Below are 20,667 nucleotides of genomic sequence, written 5' to 3'. Positions count from 1 at the left end.
CCGTTGTGGTGCAGGGGAAACAAATCTGACTAGGATCCATGAGGATTCGGGTTCGATCCCTGGCCTCACTCAGTGGGTTAAGGATCCAGCATTGCGTGAGCTGTGGTGTAGGTCACAGATGCGGCTAGGAGCCCACGTTGCTGTGGCTGTGGTGTAGGCCGGCTGCTGTAACTCTGATTTGACCCCTAGCCTGGGAACTTCCATGTGGCGCAAGTGCAGCCCGAAAAAGCAAACAAACAAAAATAAATAAATAAAAGGAAAAATGATTTCCAGCCTGAAACCCTCTAAACTATCAATTGTTGTGTGTGGGGGTAAAATAAAGACCAAGAACAGAGCTGCCGCAACTGACCTGACAAGCTGGTGGGCATGAGCTCTGCCAAAGCGAGGGAGTGAACAGGCCGGAAAGGAGGCAGGAGCTGCAAGAGGAGGAAGGCAGAGGGTGTCCCCAGAGTGCATCACGCAAAGGGGGCCCACCGGTGAGTCAAGGACTACACAGGACCACTTCAGGGGCACCCTTACCTCAGGGACCGGAAGAAAAGCCGAGACAGCATTCCTACTGATGGGACCCACAGCAAAAGGGCCTCCGGCTGAACCTGACCGTGAGACAGGAAGGCCATGTGACACCTGAGGCCTGAGGCCTTGCCTCTGACATTTTAGCCTGAAGGTAGAATTTTTCTAGAATAAGACCCCAGATGTGGGTAACAGTGGGTGCCTCTAGGGAAGAGATGTGGGGAAAAGGCTTATCTCTCACTGTTCACCCTTTCGAATTTGCATCATGTAACTGATTACTCAAAAGGCGAATAAAATGCAATATAAGAAAAGAGCGTCCCCCCAGTCGTCAAGGCCTCTCTCCCAGGAAGCCTTCGCTGGTTCCCCAGCTGAGCCCCAGAACCAGATCTAACTTACCTCTGAATTTGCTCCAAGAGCCTGGAAGGAAACTTTCACTCTGCCAACTATACACTAGGCATCTTCCAGTTTGCTTAATTCTCAGCACAGTCCCATGGGGATCAACCTCATTTTTCTAACAAGAAAAACAAGGCCCAGAAAGACCCACAAGGAGTAGCCGATTCAGGAATCCTCAAGCCTGTCTGACTCCAGAGCCCCTGTTTTATCACAACACCTAGTTGGGTGCCTGGTTTGCAGTAGGATTCTGGAAACATTTAACTGAACCAAAATAAAGTTGAGTTAATCTTACAATGATCTGTTGGGGCGGGGGGCTTCTCATGCTCTCACACCCAGAAAGAGAAGCTGAGGGTAGTCAGAGTCAGGCAACACCTCTGCCCAGCCAGCCAGTGGTCACAGAACAGTGGGAAATTTTCCTCGTAAAGCCACAGACTTTTCAGCGCACTGGATCACCCCTGGGGAGCCAGGTTTTTGCGTGTTTTTTCCTTTTTTTTGCCACACCCGTGGCATGCAGAAGTTCCCTGGCCAGGGATCAAACCCCCATCACAGCAGTAACCAGAGCCACAGCAGGGACCATGCCAGATTCTTAACCTGCTGAGCCACCAGGGAATTTCCTGTGTTTTTTTTTCCTCAACAGTTTTATTGAGATAAAATCCATGTCCCGCACAGTTCACATAGTTGAAGTATGATTCAATGGCTTTTATGTGTGTCCCCATCACCACAATTATAGAACATGTTCACCCCCCCTTAGCCATTACCTGCCCCCACCTCAGCTCCCCAGCCCTAGACAACTGCTAATCCGCTCTGTCTCCACAGCGTTGCCTATTCTGAACATTTCATATAAATTATATGGTCCCTCATGTCCAGCTTCTTTCACTTAGCATGATGTTTTCAGGGCTCGTCCATGTTGTGACTGTATCCAGACTCCGTTTAATTGCCAGAGAATATCCCACTGTACAGATACCCACACGTTTCTAACCCACCTGATGGACATCTGGGTTGTTTCCACTTTTTGGCTCTTATGGACAGTGCCGCTGTGACCATCTGCGTACACGTTTTGGGTGCACGTGTGTTTTCATTCCTCTTGGGTATGCACTGCTGGATCACTCTATGTTTAACACTCGAGGAACAGGCAGACTGTTCTCCACAGCAGTTGTACCGGTTTATATTCCATCAGCAGTGCAGAAGGGCTCCAGTTGCTCAATGGTCCTCAGCTATAAAGGGGCATGGCCTATATTCCAACCCCATTCTGCCCAAATAGGCACCCTGGACCAGTGGGCTATACGGGGAGGCTATGTGACCTTGGGCTAATTACTGAACCTCTGTGCCTCGGTTTTCTCATAATACCCATCTCTGACGGTGGTTGTCAGGATACAATGAGTTACTACATGTAAAGGAACTCAGAACAGAGCCTGGAATAGCCAACATCCAAACTCTTAACCTATTAATTTGGTCGGATTTTTTTGTCTTTGAATTATGTCTTTTTACTCTTCAGTTGCAAGAGTTGTGTTTTTTTGTTTTTGTTTTGTCTTTTTGCCATTTCTAGGGCCACCCCCTCGGCATATGGAGGTTCCCAGGCTAGGGGTCTAATGGGAGCTGTAGCTGCCAGCCTACACCAGAACCACAGCAACGAAGGATCCGAGCCATGTCTGCGACCTACACCACAGCTCACGGCAATGCCGGATCCTTAACCCACTGAGCGAGGCCAGGGATCGAACTCACAACCTCATGGCTCCTAGTCAGATTCGTTAACCACTGAGCCACGACGGGAACTCCCAAGAGTTTTTTGTTTGTTTCTTAAACATATATTCTAGGTATAAGTGCCTACCAAATAAAAGATTTGCAAAAAATTTCTCCCATTCTTTTTTTTGGGGGGGAGGGGGGAGGAAACTGACGTCCTTACGGCTTTGGGGAAAGGAATGGCTCAGGAGCTCTTGGTGGGCGGGTGGGCTTCCTCTTCACAGTCACAGGCTTCTGGCTGCGCGGGGTGGCACTGGCGCCGCAGATGCTGGGCATGCGCACATCCGGACGGCACCTGTTCTTTCGGATCATGTGCCAGATGCTGCCAAGAGTGGCTTGGGCGTCCTCGTTGACGGTGGTCGGCACGTAGGCAGTGGCCGCTTTCGCTGCCTGGATCTCCACTTCATCACCACCACGACCCCTTTTGCCGTCCGCCACCGGCTCCACGCCCGCAGTCTTGTGGTGAATCAGCCCGCTGCAGCGGAAGGAGTTGCGAGTCTTCAGGTTATGGGGTTCGGTGCTTGTACGTCTGCTTGTTTCCTCTTGATTAGGAAGCTGGAGCACCTGCTGTGTAGCCCCGGGAACTATGTCTAGTCACTTATGATGAGCATGATAATGTGAGAAAATAGAATGTGTACATGTAGGTGTACCTGGGTCACCATGCTGTACAGTAGAAAAAAAAGGTATTGGGGAAATAGCAATTATTACAATAAGATTACTTGATAAGGAAAACATTTTTAAAAACGTAAAAAAAGAAGTTGATACGGTCCCTTGTTCTTTGAGAAATAAAATATACACTTAACAATTCTGGAGGAAAAAAAAAAAAAGGAAGCTGGCACAGCTCTGCACCACCATCCATGATGCCAGCTCCTCCCGCTGCGGCAGCTGGAGGCAAAAAGAGCTTCTCCCATTCTTTGAGTTGCCTTTTACTTTCTTGATTGTGTCCTTTGCTAAAGTTTTTAATGTCAATGAAGATCCAATTATCTATTTATAAAATGTTATTGTGTTTTGGCGGTCATATCTGAGAAACCACTGCCTAACCCAAAATCAAAGATTTATGACTATGTTTTCTTCTGAAAGTTTTACCATTTTAGCTCTTATGCTTATGTCTTTGATCCATTTTGAATTTTTTATGTTGTATGAGGTTGGGGTCCAACTTCATTTTTTTGCAAGTGGATATCCAGGTGTTTCAGCACAATTTGTGGAAAAGACTCTTCTTTCCCCATTATCTTGACACCCTTATTAGAAATCAACAGACCAGAAATGTGAGTGTTTATTTCTGGGCCCTCAATTCCCTTGCATTGATCTGCATGTCTGTCCCTATGCCAGCACCACACTGTCCTGATTACTGCAGATTTGTAGTAAGTGTTGAAATTAGAAAACATGAGTCCTCTGAGGTTTGTTTGTTTTTTTTTTTTTTTTTTTGTCTTTTTGCCATTTCTTGGGCCGCTCCCTCGGCATATGGAGGTTCCCAGGCCAGGGGTCGAATCGGAGCCGTAGCCACCAGCCTACGCCAGAGCCACAGCAACGCGGGATCCGAGCCGCGTCTGCGACCTACACCACAGCTCATGGCAACGCCGGATCTTTAACCCACTGAGCAAGGGCAGGGATCGAACCCTCAACCTCATGGTTCCTAGTCGGATTCGTTAACCACTGCGCCACCACGGGAACTCCCGTGTGTGTGTGTGTGTGTGTGTGTGTGTGTTCTTTTTCAAGATTCTTTTGGCTGTCTTGTTCCCTTGAATTTCCATGGGGAATTTTAGGACCATCTTGTCATCGGCAATTAAAGGCAGCTGAAATTGTGAAGGATACTGTACTGCATTGTATCTGTAGATCAAGATCAGGAGTGCTGCTATCTGAACAATATTAACTCTTCTCATCCATGAACACAGAGAGTCCATTTATTTATTTAGGTTTTCTTTCATTTTTTTTCTTTTCTTTCTTTTTTCTTTTTTGTCTTTTTAGGGCCATACCCGAGGCACATGGAGGTTCCCAGGCTAGGAGCAGTAGCAGCTGGCCTATGCCACAGTCACAGCAAAGTAAGATCCGAGCTGTGTCTATGACCTACACCACAGCTCACGGCAACGCCGAATCCCTAACCCACTAAGCAAGGCCAGGGATCGAACCTGCATCCTCATAGATGCTAGTCAGATTCGTTTCCTCTGAGCCGCGACGGGAACTCCTCTTTCATTTTTTTCAACAATTTTTTTTAATTTTTTATTATAGTTGATTTACAACGTTCTGTCAATTCCTACTGTACAGCAAACTGACCCAGTTATACATATATATGCATTCTTTTTCTCATATTATCTTCTATGAGATGTCATAGATTTTGTCACAGCGATTGGATATAGTTCCCCGTGCTATACAGCAGAACCTCACTGCGTATCTATGTAATAGTTTGAACAATGTTTTATATTCTTGTAAGTTTTATACTTCTTTTGTTAAATTTATTCCTAGGCATAGTATTCTTTTTGATGATATTGTACATTTCCAGATTGTTCACTGCTACTTGTATACAGTTGATTTTTTTTTTTTTTTTGCTTTTTAGGGCCACACCTGCAGCATATGAAGATTCCCAGTCTAGAGGTCTCATCAGAGCTACAGGCTCAGGCCTACACCACAGCCACAGCAACCCGGGATCCGAGCCATGTCTGCGACCTACACCACAGCTCACAGCAACGCCGGATCATCGACCACTGAGGGAGGCCAGGGATCAAACCCACAACCTCATGATTCCTAGTTGGATTCATTTCTGCTGCACTACGATGGGAACTCCTCCTTTATTAGTTTTAATAGATTTTTAGTGAATTCCTTAGATTTTCCTATACAAGATCACGTCAGCAGCAAATAAAGATACTTTTATTTCTTCCTCTCCAATCTGTATGCCTTTCATTATCTTTCCTAATTGCCCTTGATGATAAATCTGAAGCTGGTGACTGACTCTTATTTGGACAGAGCCCTTTCCAAACAAGCAGCAGCTGTACGACCCTTAGCGACCAGGCTCGCACTCCTCTTGCCACGCCTGCCGAGTCCAAGAGTCCCCCAGATCCAGCCTTTCCTGGTTAGTTACTCTCCACGCACCCCCTTCTCTGCTCTGCACCGGGGAAGCTGAGGCCTGTGGATGCAGGCGCCTGGCTCCCTCACCAGCTGGGGTCCTGCAGGGTCAGCTGTTGGAGGCATGGGCAGGAGGAGAGAGAACGTGGGCTATAGGCTTCCCAGCTCTACCGGCTTAGGTGCCACAGTCCTGCCTTGGGACTGTCAACCCTTCCTGGAGCCTGGAGGAAACACCATTTCCTCTCCCGACCCCTTCAAGCCTGGATGTAATAATGACTTCCCTCCATTGCTCATCCCTGGGGCCCTCATCCTCCCCTGCTGGGAGCCTCGTTTGCCTTGGCTGATGAATTCAGCTCCTCAGAATCAAAGTGTGACGTCAGCCATTCCTGGCCAGCCTTTACTGCTATTCTGCCAAACGCCCAGCCCCCAAACATTCCTGTAAAGGCCGGCGCTATGGAACCTCACTGAGAAAACCTGGTTCTCTGGTGAACTGCTCACCAACGCTCAGAGTCCGTGAACCGAGGGGATGGACGGGAATTCAGTGACAAATGGCCTTGGTTCCTGGAAGGAGCAAAGTAAACAGCGACCCAGACAGGACATGACCTTGACTGTGGCTGTACTTGACTCCCCAGGAAGACGTGCCTCTGTGGCCCCCTGATCAGACCTTTCACCCTGCTCTGGAATTCGAGCACCAAAACTGGCCAGAGGCCTCCCAGCGACGGGGTCCTGGGCACCCGCTCCTGCTGGTTTCATCCCAGTGACCACAGGCACCTGGCAAAGTTCAGGAGCACAGATGCCTCTTGCCTGGGCTTGCCACCGAGTGCCACCCACTGCACAAAGGGCCTCACATTCTCTCATTTAACCACCAAAACCTTGCAAGGTGAGTAGTATGGCCCCAGCTCTGTGAGTAAGGAAACGGAAACTCAGGATAAGAAGCGTGGCCACGGTCTCAAAGCCCAAAGCACTCGTATTCCATTCTGCCCACCTTCCCAAGGGGCACCTCCGTGATGGCCCTGCTCCCCAGGAGCCCCTGTGGGCAGATCTCAGACCTGCCGTCCTATGTAGGTTCTCCCTGCTGCCTGCCAACCTCCAGCTGTGCCTCCCTGACCATCATGCCCGCCCCGGCCACCCCGGGGCATTCCATCACTGGGTGAGGGCCTCCTCCTGGGCCAGCCCGATCAGCGTCACATCCGCATCCTATCTCCTCACCAGCACAGCCTTCCCCCCCCGCCCCCCGGGCTAACTGTCTCATCCGTCCTGATGCCTGTGGAGGTGGGAGCCCAGCTTCACGCCCAGCAGAGTGGGGCAGAAACCTCCCTGGGGGTGAAGTTCCGCAGAGATGACCCGAGGCTCACAGACTGGCACTGGCCTTGTCCCCACAGGGCCGGCCCTGTGAGGGCAGAGCAGCGGGGTGGCCCCAGGAGCTCCAGCAGTGACAACCCAGTGACAACCGGACAACGCAGGCCCTTGGCCTGCTCAGCAGGCTCTCCTGTGCCCAGACCCGCCTTCCGCTCCCCCACAGCAGGGCGAGCTCACTGAACGTGATGCTTCCTCCTCAACGTGGAGGAGTGAGGAAGTGCTCCAGGAAGGCAGGGGCAGCCCGGCAGGGAACTGTAGACTTTTGGAAAAACAGGGTTTTAGGACCAAGGTAGTAAATCAGTGAGGAAAGCCTTGGACGACAGATTGCTGTTCCCATTTTCTCAGTCCCCCGGGAGGCCTGCTCAGCGCCACCCACCCTTCTCTGTGGGAAGAGGTCACGTCTTACAGAAACCACAAAAACAACACTCATGAATGATGGCTACACTTGTCTGTCAAGTGCCAGGCCTGGGACGAGGCACAGGCCAGGTCCTCTCCTACACTTATGAGCTGGATATGATCCCACCTGACAACCCTATTGAGCTGTAACTTGAAAATTATATTTAACAATATTGTCCCTCACTTCCTTCCTCTTTTTTCCCCCTTTTTGTAGGGCCGCACTTGTACCATATGGAAGTTCCCAGGCTAGAGGTTGAAATAGAGCTGCAGCTGCCAGCCTACGCCAGAGCCACAGCAGCCCGGGATCCGAGCTGAGTCTGCCACCTACACCAGCTCAGGGCAATGCTGGATCCTTGATCCACTGAGTGAGGCGGGTCCCTGGGTCCTGACAGAGAGCTCCTAAAACCCTTGGAACTTCCTGAGTCTTAAGGGAGAAAGGAGCAACTTTTCTCATTCAAAATGAGCCCCTTTCCATCACACCTGGGGTTATGCTAATGAGGTGACTCCCCGTGGGGCCCTAGGTAGCTTCAGGATGGGGCAGGCTGCCAGAGGAGCCAACCATGTGGCTAGAAGTCTGGCACTTTCAGACCAACCTCCCCCTCCCATGTGGAGGGGAGGGATTGGAGACTGAGTTACACGCCAACCCAACGGCCTGTCACACCCATGTAGCTGAACCTCCATGAAGACTCCAAAAGAGGAGTTCCCCTTGTGGCTCGGTGATACCCAACCTAACTAGTATCCATGAGGACTCAGGTTCAATCCCTGGCCTCAATCCCTGGCCTCGCTCAGTGGGTTAGGATCTGGTGTGGCTGTGGCTGTGGCGTAGGTCATCCACAGTTAAAGCCCTGATGAGCCCCCGAGCCTGGGAACTTCCATATGCTGCGGGTGCAGCCCTAAAAAGACAAAACAAACAAACAAACCAAAAAAACCTCCAAACGAGGGAGTTCCCTGGTGGTCTAATGGTTAGGATTTGGTGCTTCTATCTGTGTGGCCCAGGTTCAATCCCTGGTCTGAGAAATAAGATCCCACATCAAGCTGCTGCATGCTGCAGCTGAAAAACAAAACGAAACAAAACTCCAAACCATGAGGTTCAGAGAACTTCCAGGTTGGTGAACGCACCTGTGTGCCAAGAGGGTGGTGCACCCCAGCCCCTGGGGACGGAAGCTCCTGCACCCCGGACCCTTACAGACCTCGCCCTGTACACCTCTCCATCGGGCTGTTCGCCGCATCCTTTACAACAAACTCGTAACAGGAAGTAAAGTACTGTTCGGAGTTCTGTGAGCAGTCCTCTCAAATTATCCATTCGAGGAGGGGTCCTGGGAACGTGAATCACAACTGGCTGGTCGGAGGCCAGGAGGCCAGGCCCTGCACTTGGTGTGACGCGGGGCCATCTTGCAGGCTGAGCTCTTGGCCTGTGGGGCTGCGCTAACTCACTTCCAGCGTCACAAGTGAACTGAGTTGGAGGATATGTAGCTGATGTGTGCGGAGACCTGGAGAGTCGGTTGGTGTGGGGGAAGAACCCTTCCTATCTGACCTCAGAAGTGTTACAAGTGAGAAAGAGTTCAAACCTGTTAGTCCACCTATGAAGCAGGCTGCAGACTGTCTCTTCAGCTTCATAAACTGTCAACTGCAAGACTGCGATCGGGTCTTGTGCAATCAGATCCATCAAGTGTTTATGGAGCACCTACCGCCCGTATCACGTTTTTGAAGGACAGAAGAGAATAAAAAACACAGCTTCTGCCTCCAAGAAACATTCTATGTGGGGAGGAGACCAGACCAGTACACTTGAAATATAAAGGACTATTAAACACTAGCATTCGCCAAGGAACTGCTTTGAGAGAAAAGGGAAGAGGGGGTGGGTAACGGGGCTGGGGAGAGTGAGGCAAGGTGTCACGGGAGGGGACTTGACCTGGGCTCAAGGAAGGAGCCAAGCAAGAGGCACCGGGGGTGGGTGCCTGGCACACAGGTGTCAGCCCCTGCTGGGGGGCAGATGGGTGGTGAGAGGGTCTGGCATCCTCTCCCTGCAAGCCCGGTCTGGCCTGATGAGTGAAGGGTCAGGGGCCACCAGGCAGATGCTGATCAAGTGAAACGTCTGGAATCAACAGAAGATGAAGCTGAATGGAGCCTCTGTGACCCGCCAGGTACTATCAGGCACCTGAACAAGAGAGAGCAGGACCCTGCCCTCGTGAAAGTGACGTCCTGCTCTAGTCAGAAGAAGACCACATACGTAAGATTGTTCCAGACCCATCCCGATTAGTGAGACCCAACTGCCTCCTGGTCTCAGGCTTCCTCCTCAAGACAGCTGCCCCTTAAAGTTCCTGACGGAGAATAAAGTCAAAGGAACCACTCCATCCCTGGTCCAGGACCGCAGGGAAAAGGCCCGCTGCTTATCTGCTTCTGCTCTTGGGACGCGTGGATCGAAGCAGAGGGGACGGTATGTCTCTCCCTCCTGCCTGTTTCTCAAACCACACACACACACCGCCAGTTTCTCGCTTCTTGAATCCTTGTCCCATGACTCGGAGCAAACTCTGGCCTGTTTGCAGTTGAAGATAAGAACCAGAAGCCATTTGGGGCCCTTATCAGTTTCTCCTCCCTGTGAATTGAGGGAAAGGTTTTCTTCTAAGCAACTGGGAAAAGTCCTCTCCCGTTAGATCTGAGCTGCGAGTCTGTAAAAATGCCAGAAATCTGGCTCCCAGAAGGCGGTGCATACCTGCCTTCCCTCTGCTGCCGTCTAGGACACGGTCACCAGTCTTGAGAAGAGCTGATTGTGGCCCTTCAGGCTTGGTCCCAGAGGAGAGCTGGGCCTTCCTGCTCTGCAGCCCCTCGAGCATTTCATCAAGGCCCAGGTGAGCCAAGGACCTGGAGCACAGCGTGTGTGTGCCCGGGGCTCCTGGGCTCGTGCTGTGCTCAGAGCAGGCTCTTCCTCTGACCAGACAGCTTCATCGTCTCCACAAGGGACCCCAGTCCAGGGAACCATGTGACCTTTCCCCTAAATGTCACCACCACACAGAGGCATTCTGGCCCAGGGCTCTGGGACCCACTGCCCATGTTCTTCTGTCCCCTGGGCTCAGGCAGGGTTTGCCTACCCTGGCTCCTCAGTTTTGCCCATCCCTGGCCAGAACAGTCCCCATGGTCCCATGAGCAATGACCCAGCCCAGGATCCCTCTGCCCTCTCCTTTCCCAAGTATGAGAAGGCTGCCCTGTTCCAGAGAGGAGGGTGGCCGGGGCGCGTGCACACCCCACCCAGACGGTGCGCCCAGGCCTCTGAGAGGTGGTCCTCTTACCGTGGCAGCTGGTCTGCAGAGCCCCGGCGAGGACACGCTGTCCTAGGTGCCAGAACGCCCCAGCCTGGGCCCCGGGCCTGCTGCTTGTTTATAATTGATGTTCCAGGTTAAGCCTCTGTCAATGACTCTCCAGAACTGCCCCCTCCCTACAGCTCACCGGAGAGAGGCTGCTTGTGAGCCAATCTCCAACTCAGAAGTAGACCTTGGACGGCCTGTTTGAGAAAGGGGAAAAAAACAAAATCAGGTCAGGGGTGAGCTGGGAGGAGGCAGGGAAAAGCCGCTGCCCGTGGGCTCTGCGGGAGGATTAAAGGGCAGTGGTATTTGGGATTTACAAGGGGAGGAGGACCAGGGCCAGGGATGGAAGAGCCAGCCAGCCGAGAGAGAGACAGACGCACCAGGAAGCAAAAAATGAAGGGTCTAACGTCTTTCTCCTTCTGCTGAGGACTCACGTTGTCCTCCCGGGAACTGGTGACATTACGGTCCTTTCTCCCCATGGGAGACTGGATTCCTCCCAAGGCACACTTCCCAGGGGCTCTTGTGAGCCGCTGGCCTGGCGTGACTTCGTCAGCAAGGTGTTTAAATGCTTACCCATACGAGTAAGCCCACCCAGACCAGATCATTTAACGTAGTGGTCTCCCAAAGATCACTCCAGTCCAAAGCAGGACTGGAACATGGAAACAACCTAAATGTCCATCGAGAGATGAATGAATAAAGAGGTGGTACATATACTCGGTGGAATACTACTCAGCCATAAAAAAGAATGAAATAATGCCATTTGCAGCAATATGGACGGACCTAGATCTCATTGCACTAAGTGAAGTAAGTCAGAGAAAGACGAATACCGTATGATATCGCTTCCATGTGGAATCTAAAACAGGACGCAAAGGGACCTACGTACAAAACAGAAACAGACTCACAGACACAGAGGACAGACTGGTGGGTGCCAAGGGGGAGGGGGGGAAGGAGTGGGAGTTTGGGATCAGCAGATGCAAACTATTACACCCAGGATGGATAAACAGCAGGTCCTACGGTAGAGCACAGGGAGCTCATTCGATATCCTGTGAGAAACCGCAATGGAGAAGAATACGTGCGTGTGTATACATATGTACACTGAATCACCGCATCAAAACCTCAGTCACTGTGCTACACGGCAGAAAGGAACACAACTTTGTGAACCAGCCACATAAATTAAATCAACTCAATCAACTTCGCTTAAAAAATAAAATTAAAAAAAAAAAAAAAAAGAAGGGAATAGAGTTTCCACTCACTGAGCACCACCCACTACCATCAAGACAAAAACAAGCCAGCTTCAGCTCTGACAAGTTCCTAGAGGAAGCAGAGCCAGTAACTCACTGCTCTGACCCCAAGCTCGAGGTTAATTAGTCAGAAAGGGCCTTTCCTGGCTCCAAGCATCCACCCAATAGGGCAGGTGGTGCCCAGAGACGTCAGTGTGCTGAGCCTGCTGCTGACATGTGGGCACTTGACCCCTGCGGAGGCCCCAATCACAGGATTGTCCTGGAGCCCACAGTTAAATGAAAACCCAGTGGGGGCAGAGACTTGCTCCCTCCTCTCGGATCCGGGTCCTGACCCGCACAGGCACTTCTGTTTCCAGCCCACCAAGAAAGGGCGCTATCTGCTAAGAAATCCTGCCAGGACAGGCAGCTGGAGACCCCCAGAGATGAGGCCAGAGTGGCACTCCAGCTGGCGGCCCTGCCTGGGAACAAGAGAAGAGGGTGGGTTGGAATGCCACCATGAAAACCCCATAGAAATCCCCCTCCCCATGCTCCATCTTCTGTGCGCGGCAAGCCCCTCCTCCCCCGGCATCAGCATCAGCAGAGTCCACCTCGAGACTGGCCATCCGCCGGCTGGGTCAGCATCCGGCCCTCGCACTGGCCTCGGCCTCAGCCAGGAGCAAGGCGGGTCCGAAGGACTCTGCTATAGCATGAGGTCTTGGTCCATCGTTCTAGGCACCTGCCCACACCGTGTCTTGAGCTCCCCACAGCACTGGGAAGACGGCAGGACAGGGCCGTTTATCCCCACTGGTGGGAGCTGAAACCCTGATGACACCAGCACAGGAAACAAGATACGCCAGCTCAGGTCTGAGACGGACCGGATGAGCCTACCTGGGCAAAGGTCCCAGCCCTGCCTGAGCACCCCTGGGTAAGAACTGGCCGAAACTGGGCAGGATGGGAACCCGTCCACTGGATGCTCTGGACATGTGCCAACGGGGTACAGAGGTGGGGGCACCAGATCTCACGGAGGATGAGCCGTAGGAAAGAACAGGGCTGGAGTGAGAAGACCTGGGCTTGGATCCCGGCGCTGCTCTGTGTATGGCCTTGGGCAAGTGAGTTAACCTCCCCGTTTCAACGCTGTCACTGGCAGAATGGTGATTAACAACCCCCAGCTCGCAGGGCTGTTTGGGAGGCCTCGATGGGCCTGACTATTAGGAACTGCCAGATTCTATTGTTCCAAGCTTTTCTCATAAAAGTAGAACCTTCCTCATGCGAAGGCAGACGGGAAGGAGAACTCTCTCCCAATGGTCTACTGCTTCTGCAACTTCTGTTCATCTCCCAACAGGGAAGAATTCAACGAAAGACGGACAAGGGTTGGAGGAGAGACCGGAGGACAAGGAGGCCCAGCTGGATGGCTGGGGACATACACTCCTTTCCCTGGACACCGCCGGCAGCCCAGAGGCCCTGGGAGGCCTGGTACTTTTCTCCCTTAGGCACCCAGTGTCCAGGATGAGATCACAGAGGCAAGTCACCAGCCTTGAAGGGGAGTACCCTCAGAAAGCAGAGTCCTGGCTGGAGTTTCTGCTGTGGCGCAGCAGGTTAAGGATCTGGCATTGTGTCTGTGGGGCTCAGCTCTCTGCTGAGGTGCAGGTTTGATCCCCATCCTGGTGCAGTGGGTTAAGGAGCTGGCGTGGCTGCAGCTGTGGCTTGGACTGGATCCCTGGCCTGGGAACTTCTCCCTCCTGCTGCAGGGAGGCAGGGAGGGAGGAAGGAAGAGTCCTGTGTTCTGAAAGGAGAGAGGATTTGAGAGGATGCAGGGCTGTGCTCGGACCTCCCTAGGGCCAGCAGGAACTGGGACAATATCCGGGGGCACTGAGGCCACTCCTCAGGGGACACTTTTCCTGGTCCCAGCCACCTCTGTGCATGCTTCATCTCTATACACCAAGAGCAGGCAGAACAGGGGCCTCTGCTCCTCGTTCAGATCAGAAATTACTTGAGCTTAGCCCATGTCTTAGGTCTGCCTGCAGTGGTCATTTCACCCATTGTTACTGAACTGAACCAAAAATCAGCAGCAGCAGCTGCAGCAGCTTTGTGATGGGTGCTCTGGGAGCCCAGCATCTATCAGCTGTAGGGACACAGAGTGACTGAGGCATGGCCCCTGCCCTCCGGTGCCTCCCACGGAAGGCACCAGACACGTAAACAAAGAATTGAAAGGAATTCTACAGCATGGTGATTACAGTGAATAAAATTGTGTTTCTGTGAGTTGCTAAGAGGGTGGATCTTAAAAGTTCTCATCACACCAAAAAATGGTAACTATGTGTGGTGCCGGCTGTTAACTAGACTTACTGGGGTGGTCATTTCAACAGACACAGTATATACAAATATCAAATCGTCACATTGTACACCTGAAACTAATACAACGTTATGTGTCAATTATATCTCAATTTTGAAAAAAAGAAGTGAAATGACGTGTGGCGGGTACCATCATGTGGGAATAAGCAGGCAGGCGAGGGCCTAGGAAGCAATGGTGAACCGGAAGCTGGCGGTGGGAGAAGGAGAATCGGGTAGCAGGAGAGGCATCCAGAGATGAGACTGGAAGAGGAGGAGACGGACAGGTGGCCTGGCAGGGAAGGAGGAGGAGGAAGTGTTCCAGGAAGAGGGAGCGCTGAGACGGGGAGGCCACCTGGCCTTGCGTGTTCACCAGCCATGCATGGCTTGGCGTGGCTGGGCCGCCCACGCCAGAACAAGGCTGGGGAGGGGCCAGCTCCCCACCCCTCCTACGTCACAGAGCAACGTAACCATCTGTGCTACTGTTTTAGTCCAAGCAGAACCTCCAGCATAGAAAAACGCAGCAATTAACTTTCTAAGTAGTTGTAAAATACAGCCAAGGCCACCAATTGCTGCTACTTCTTCAGGATTATTTTCTTTATCGTGGGGGGCAGGGGGTAAGGGTCTGGCTCAGCTCAACTGATGGCAAAGTTATTCCCTGCTGTTCTGGTTCACGGGTTGCTCGGATCTGACTCCGCTTGGGACAGATGACACCGGTCTGTACGGGACTCTGGGGATGGGGCCAAGGTCAACAGGGGGCAGATCTTGCATCCAGCCCAAGCCTCTTGTCTCATACCCCCAAAACAGCAGGACCCCTCTAATGGCCTTCGTCCCCCCTTCTTCTCCACCACCCCAAATCCAGCCACAGAGGCACTGAGGTTCTGATTTCTAGGGAGCAAAAGCAAGTGGATAGAATGCCTTCCATTTATTCAAAAAGCTTCTAAGAAGGATGCCCACCAGGTAAGAGAACCGATGCTAGAAGCTATGGAGAAACAAAGAAGGTGATGACCCTGCACTTGAAGATTCCCCCCTGCGGATGGTGAAGGCAAGACCTACACACGGCAAATGAGCTTCCACCAGCAGAGCTACCCAGCGCAGGTTATCGCCACAGGGTAGAGGATCACAGGGGCTGGCTCCAGGCCTCTGCGCTCTGCTCGTCACCCTCAGAAAGATGCAACAAGCCAACCACTTTGAGCTATCAGCTCCAGCCCAATGAGCAAATGCTTCTGGACTGGCCCAGACCAACCTCATGTGAATGAGCCTCATGACTCCCAAGAGGCCCCCATTCCCTCCTCCCCGACACGACCCATACCTTCCGGCGCCACAACTGCCCTCGTCCAGCACCACAGCTTAAGCTTAGGGAACTGTGCTGAACTGCCGCTCCAACACAGAATTAATTCGCCCTTTGACTCGGGACTTTATGTGACCCTTTGAAACTTAGTTTCCTGATCTATAAAATGCAAAATGACCTGAGTCATCTTAGAGTTGCTCTGAGGACTTAAGGAAGTCACATCTTTTTGAAATAGCTAGAGAGTCTGGCACATCAGAGGTACCCCGGAAAGTGACCCCACTGATCTGCCCTGGTGATATCAGCCTGGATCCTCTTCTCCTCCCATTGTGCCCTGGGACTCCAGGGAAGAGAGGTGGCAACACAGGGAGAAGCTGGGGGACCCAGAATAGCATGTCCGCCCCATGCAGGATGGTGACTGGAGGAGCCGTGAGTCAGAAAAGTCCTGGTCCCCTCTCCACTGACAGGCCAGTCGCCTTGCATTCTGGGCTTCTGTTTCTTCAGCCATTAGGCCAAGGAGGAGAATGACCATGCCGTCTTTACAAAGGCAGTGAGGATTTAAAAGAAAGAAAAATAAAATCTTTACTGCAGTGCACTGGGCTCCCAACGTGCCAGGCCCTCAGGGTGCTCAGCCGCTGGGAGGGGAGTGAGGATGAGAGCAAACAAGGCAGGGTTAAATCAGTGTGCAGGAAGCGCAGACTGGCTCCCTGAAAACTGCAAAATGTCATCGAAAGAATGTAAAGACCTAAACAAAAACCTCATGTTTAGAGACTTAATACCGTTAAAACGGCAACACTCCTCAGATTGACCTACGGGATTCAATGCACACAATCTCTATAAAAAAAAAATCACACCTTACTTTATTTGCAGAAGTTGACAAGATGATTCTAAAACTCACACAGGAATGCAAAGGAAACAGAACAGCCCAAAAAATCTTTAAAAAGAATATAATTGGAGGGAGTCCTCATTGTGGCGCAGTGGTCAACAAATCCGACTAGAAACCATGAGGTTGCGGGTTCCATCCCTGGCCTCGCTCAGTGGGTTAAGGATCCGGCGTTGCCGTGAGCTGTGGTGTAGGTTGCAGACTCGGCTCGGGTCCTGCGTTGCTGTGGCTCTGTTGTAGGCCGGTGGCTACGGCTCCGATTCGACCCCTAGCCTGGGAACCTCCATATGCCGCAGGAGCGGCCCAAAAAATAGCAAAAAGACAAAAAAAAAAAAAAATGGTGTGAAACTGAGATACAGAGAGACATACAGATCAGTGGAATAGAACTGAGGGCCCAGAAAACTCTCACATTTACAGTCACTAGATCCTCAACAGGGTACTAAGACAATTCAACGAATGGTGCTGTCACAGCTAGATACACACATGCAAAAGGATGACGTTGGACCCCTACCTCATGCCATTTAAAGAGGCTCACAGAAAATGGATCAAACACTTAAATTTAAGGGCTAAAACTGTAAGAATCTTAGAATAAAATATAACTCCTGATGGCCCTGCATTAGACAATGGTTTCTTAGCTATGACAGCAAAAGCACAAGCAATCAAAACGAATGTAGATAAACTGGCTTCATCAAGATAAAAAGTTTGTGCTTTCAAAGACTCCTGCAAGAGAGTGAAAAGACAACCCATAGAATGAGAGAGAATTGCCATAAATCATACAATCTGATTAGAGTCTAATATCCAGAATATATAAAGAACTCTTTTTTTTTTTTTTTTTTCCCTTTTCTAGGGCTGCTTCCCACGGCATACGGAGGTTCCCAGGCTAGGGATCCAATTGGAGCTGTAGCCACCGGCCTACGCCAGAGCCACAGCAACGCGGGATCCGAGCCACATCTGCAACCTACACCACAGCTCACGGCAACGCCGGATCGTTAACCCACTGAGCAAGGGCAGGGACTAAACCTGTAACCTCATGGTTCCTAGTCAGATTCGTTAACCACTGCGCCACGACGGGAACTCCAGAATATATAAAGAACTCTTAAACCTCAATGCCAAAAACACAAACCACCCAACTAAAAATGGGCAACAATTTGAACATACATCTTTCCAAAGAAGAAATACAAATGGCCAATAAGTATAAGAAAAAATGCTTAATATCATTAGTCTTCGAGAAATGCAAATCAAAACTGCAAGGAGACACTATTTGACACCCACTAGGGTGGCTATGATTTAAAAAAAAAACAGACAACAGCAGGTAATGATGAGGATATGGAGAAAATTGGAACCCTCACACACTGCTGGTAGGAATATGAAATGGTACAGCTGCTTTGGAAAACTGAAGTTCCTCAGGCAATTAAATGCAGAGTTATCATATGATCCAGCTTCTAGATATATACACAAGAGAAATGAAAACATCTGTCCACACAAATATGAATCTATAAATTATCGTAGCAGGACTATTCATAATGACCAAAAGATGGAAACAACCCAAATGTCCAACAGATGAATGGATAAACAAACTGTGGTATATTTTGTGTTACTATTATTATCATTTTGGCTGCATGCATGTGAAAGTTTCCAGGCCAAGGACTGAACCTATGCCACACCAGTGACAATGCCAGATCCTTTATGCACTAGGCCACCAGGGGACTCCCTGGACTATTAATTAACCATTAAAAATGAAGTATTGTTACTTGCTACGCAGTGGGTGAACCTTGAAAATATCCTATCTGAAAAAAAGCCAGACACAAAGGGCATATGTTATTCAATTCCATTTCTGTGTAATGTCTAGAATATGTAAACCCACAAAGACAGAAAGTGGTTGCCAGGGGCCAGAGGGGAGGCTTTCCTTCTGGAGAAATTAGGATTTCCTTCTGGAGTGATAAGAATGTTCTGGAATTAGAGGAGTTCCTGTTGTGGCTCAGTGGGTTATGAATCCAACTAGTATCCATGAGGATGTGGGTTCAATCCCTGGCCTCGCCCAGTGGGTTAAGGATCCGGTGTTGCCGTGAGCTGTGACGTGTAGGTCAGAGACATACATGACTTGGATCTGGTGTTGCTGTGGCTGTGGTGTAGGCCGGCAGCTGCAGCTCTGATTCGACCCCTAGCCTGGGAACTTCCATATGCTGCAGGTGTGGCCCAAAAAGCCAAAAAGCCCCCCCCAAAAAAATTTCTGGAATTAGATAGTGGTGATGGTTGTACAACGTTGTGAATATACTAAAGCCACTGAATTATATACTTTAAAAGGGTGATTTTTAAAGTATATGAATTATAGCTTAATAAAGTTGTTATAAAAATGAATTTTGGGAGTTTCTGTGTGGCTCAGCCCATGGGTTAAGGATCCAGTGTTCCACCACAGTGGCTCAGGTTCAATCCCCCGCCCCGGGATCTTTCACATGATGCAGACATGCCCTCCCCCCTAAAAAAATTTTTTTTAAATAATATATGTCAAAGCTTTTTAAGAAGTTAACACCCTTGTGCCAGTAAGTTTTTAGTGTTTGCCTTTTAACCATCAATTGGAAGTCTATATGCTCCTTAACCTCAGAGTCCTTTAATGATGGAAGAGGGTTTTCTGCAGGAAAAGAAATGCTGGCTTATTCCAAGATGTGGTACCTTTGTTGACATTTTTAACCAGAGGGCAGGTTAACATAAATATTATAATAAAACATAATTATATTTTAGAAAACTTAGTGAGAGGAGTGGTACTATTTTACATTTTTTGCAAATTTCTTTAATGTCCAGCTTATAGAACACACTGGATTCCCATATCTGTGCCTCTGTGTTCAATTTATTGTGATAAGTAATGTTTATGAAGAAAATTTGGACTTGCCTAGAGCTGTACTTGCAAAAGGAAGGACTATTTGAATAGTCTTTTCAGACAACTGTGAATACCACTGTTTGCTACTACAGTAAAACTTGCGGAATAATAGTTAACTATAATGTGAAATATGAACCCCTATGAGCTTAATGTACTCTGTTACTTTAAAATCCATTGGCCTTTCTTAAATTGCACACGGGCCTTTTCCCAGTATGACTTCGTAACTTCATACACGGGTCACCTGGAAAGTATCAGTTTACTGAGTTATGCTGATCTTCAATATTCTGACATATTTTGTTTTAAAATGCCAAGGTATCACATGTAAAATAGCACCACCAATCGCATTAGAAACATCTTTTAAGTATTGAGAAGCTCTGCAGCTCAAGATGTGGATACAAGGTTTCTAAAATTCTAGCTGCTGCTGGAAAGCTCTAATTTTACCATTGGCAACAAATACTGTTAGGTTGTTTTCTTTGAAGCCTCAGGCTCATTACATTCATTTTCCAGAAAACCTCTGTCAGACACCTCGGCCTGAATAACCACAGCTGCCTGTCAGTTATTTTCAAGTAAAAACAGCAGCCCCCCCACCCCGGCCCAAATAGCTAGTTTAGCTTGTAACTCCAAGCCCCAGAAGTGCAGTCCCTCAAGCCAAGCAAGGCAGTTCATTTGCTTCCCAGCTCATCACAAAGGACATCAAAGACGGGCACACAAGCACAGCTAGTAAAATGAACCGTTTACTGCTTCGTGCAGGCTGGTCTTCAGTGAGGCTGGCTCTTGGGCAGAGGTGAAGCGCTGTGTCCTGATCACCTGTGCCCCGATCGCCAGCCATGCTGCCCCCCTGGCTTCTGTACCATCGGCGCAAATGCCAACCCCGTGGAGGCGGTGAGCAGCCCCCCAGGCGCCTAGGAAAGTCGTTCTGACTTGGACTCCCTTGAAATGGTCTTGAGGACCTGCAGGGACCAGAGGGCTCCCCCCGTCCCCCTGAAGAACCACCGGTCTGGGTCTAGGAGGCCACTCCCTGCGACTGAGAGAAGGGGAAACAACTTTACAATAAAGAGAACAGGCTTCTTCGCTTTGTGACAGAAGAGGTAGCAGAGGCCAGTGCGGAAAGGGACCGCGTCCCATGCTGAGCCTCGGCAGGCGGGCTGAGCCGGGCGCCCTGCAATGAAAGGGCCCAGGAGTTTCCTGAGCACACGGCCTCCCGTGGCTTCAGAGTCGTACAGACAAGCTCCCTGCAGGCGCCCTCGCTGCCCAGCGTCCCCTTTCCATTCCTCTGACCTCCTCTGACAAAAGACACCCTTTCATTCTCGGGCTGTTCTCCT

General features: G+C 50.3%; 1 pseudogene; it reads right to left on the bottom strand.

Moving 5' to 3' along the window:
* Positions 2,603-20,174, bottom strand: LOC110259301 (annotated as a pseudogene).

Source organism: Sus scrofa, chromosome 2 (genome assembly GCF_000003025.6).
Source record: "Sus scrofa isolate TJ Tabasco breed Duroc chromosome 2, Sscrofa11.1, whole genome shotgun sequence".
NCBI classification, from domain to species: Eukaryota; Metazoa; Chordata; class Mammalia; order Artiodactyla; family Suidae; genus Sus; species Sus scrofa.
The sequence above is the reverse complement of the archived record's forward strand: the minus strand, read 5'-3'. Positions and strand labels throughout refer to the sequence as shown.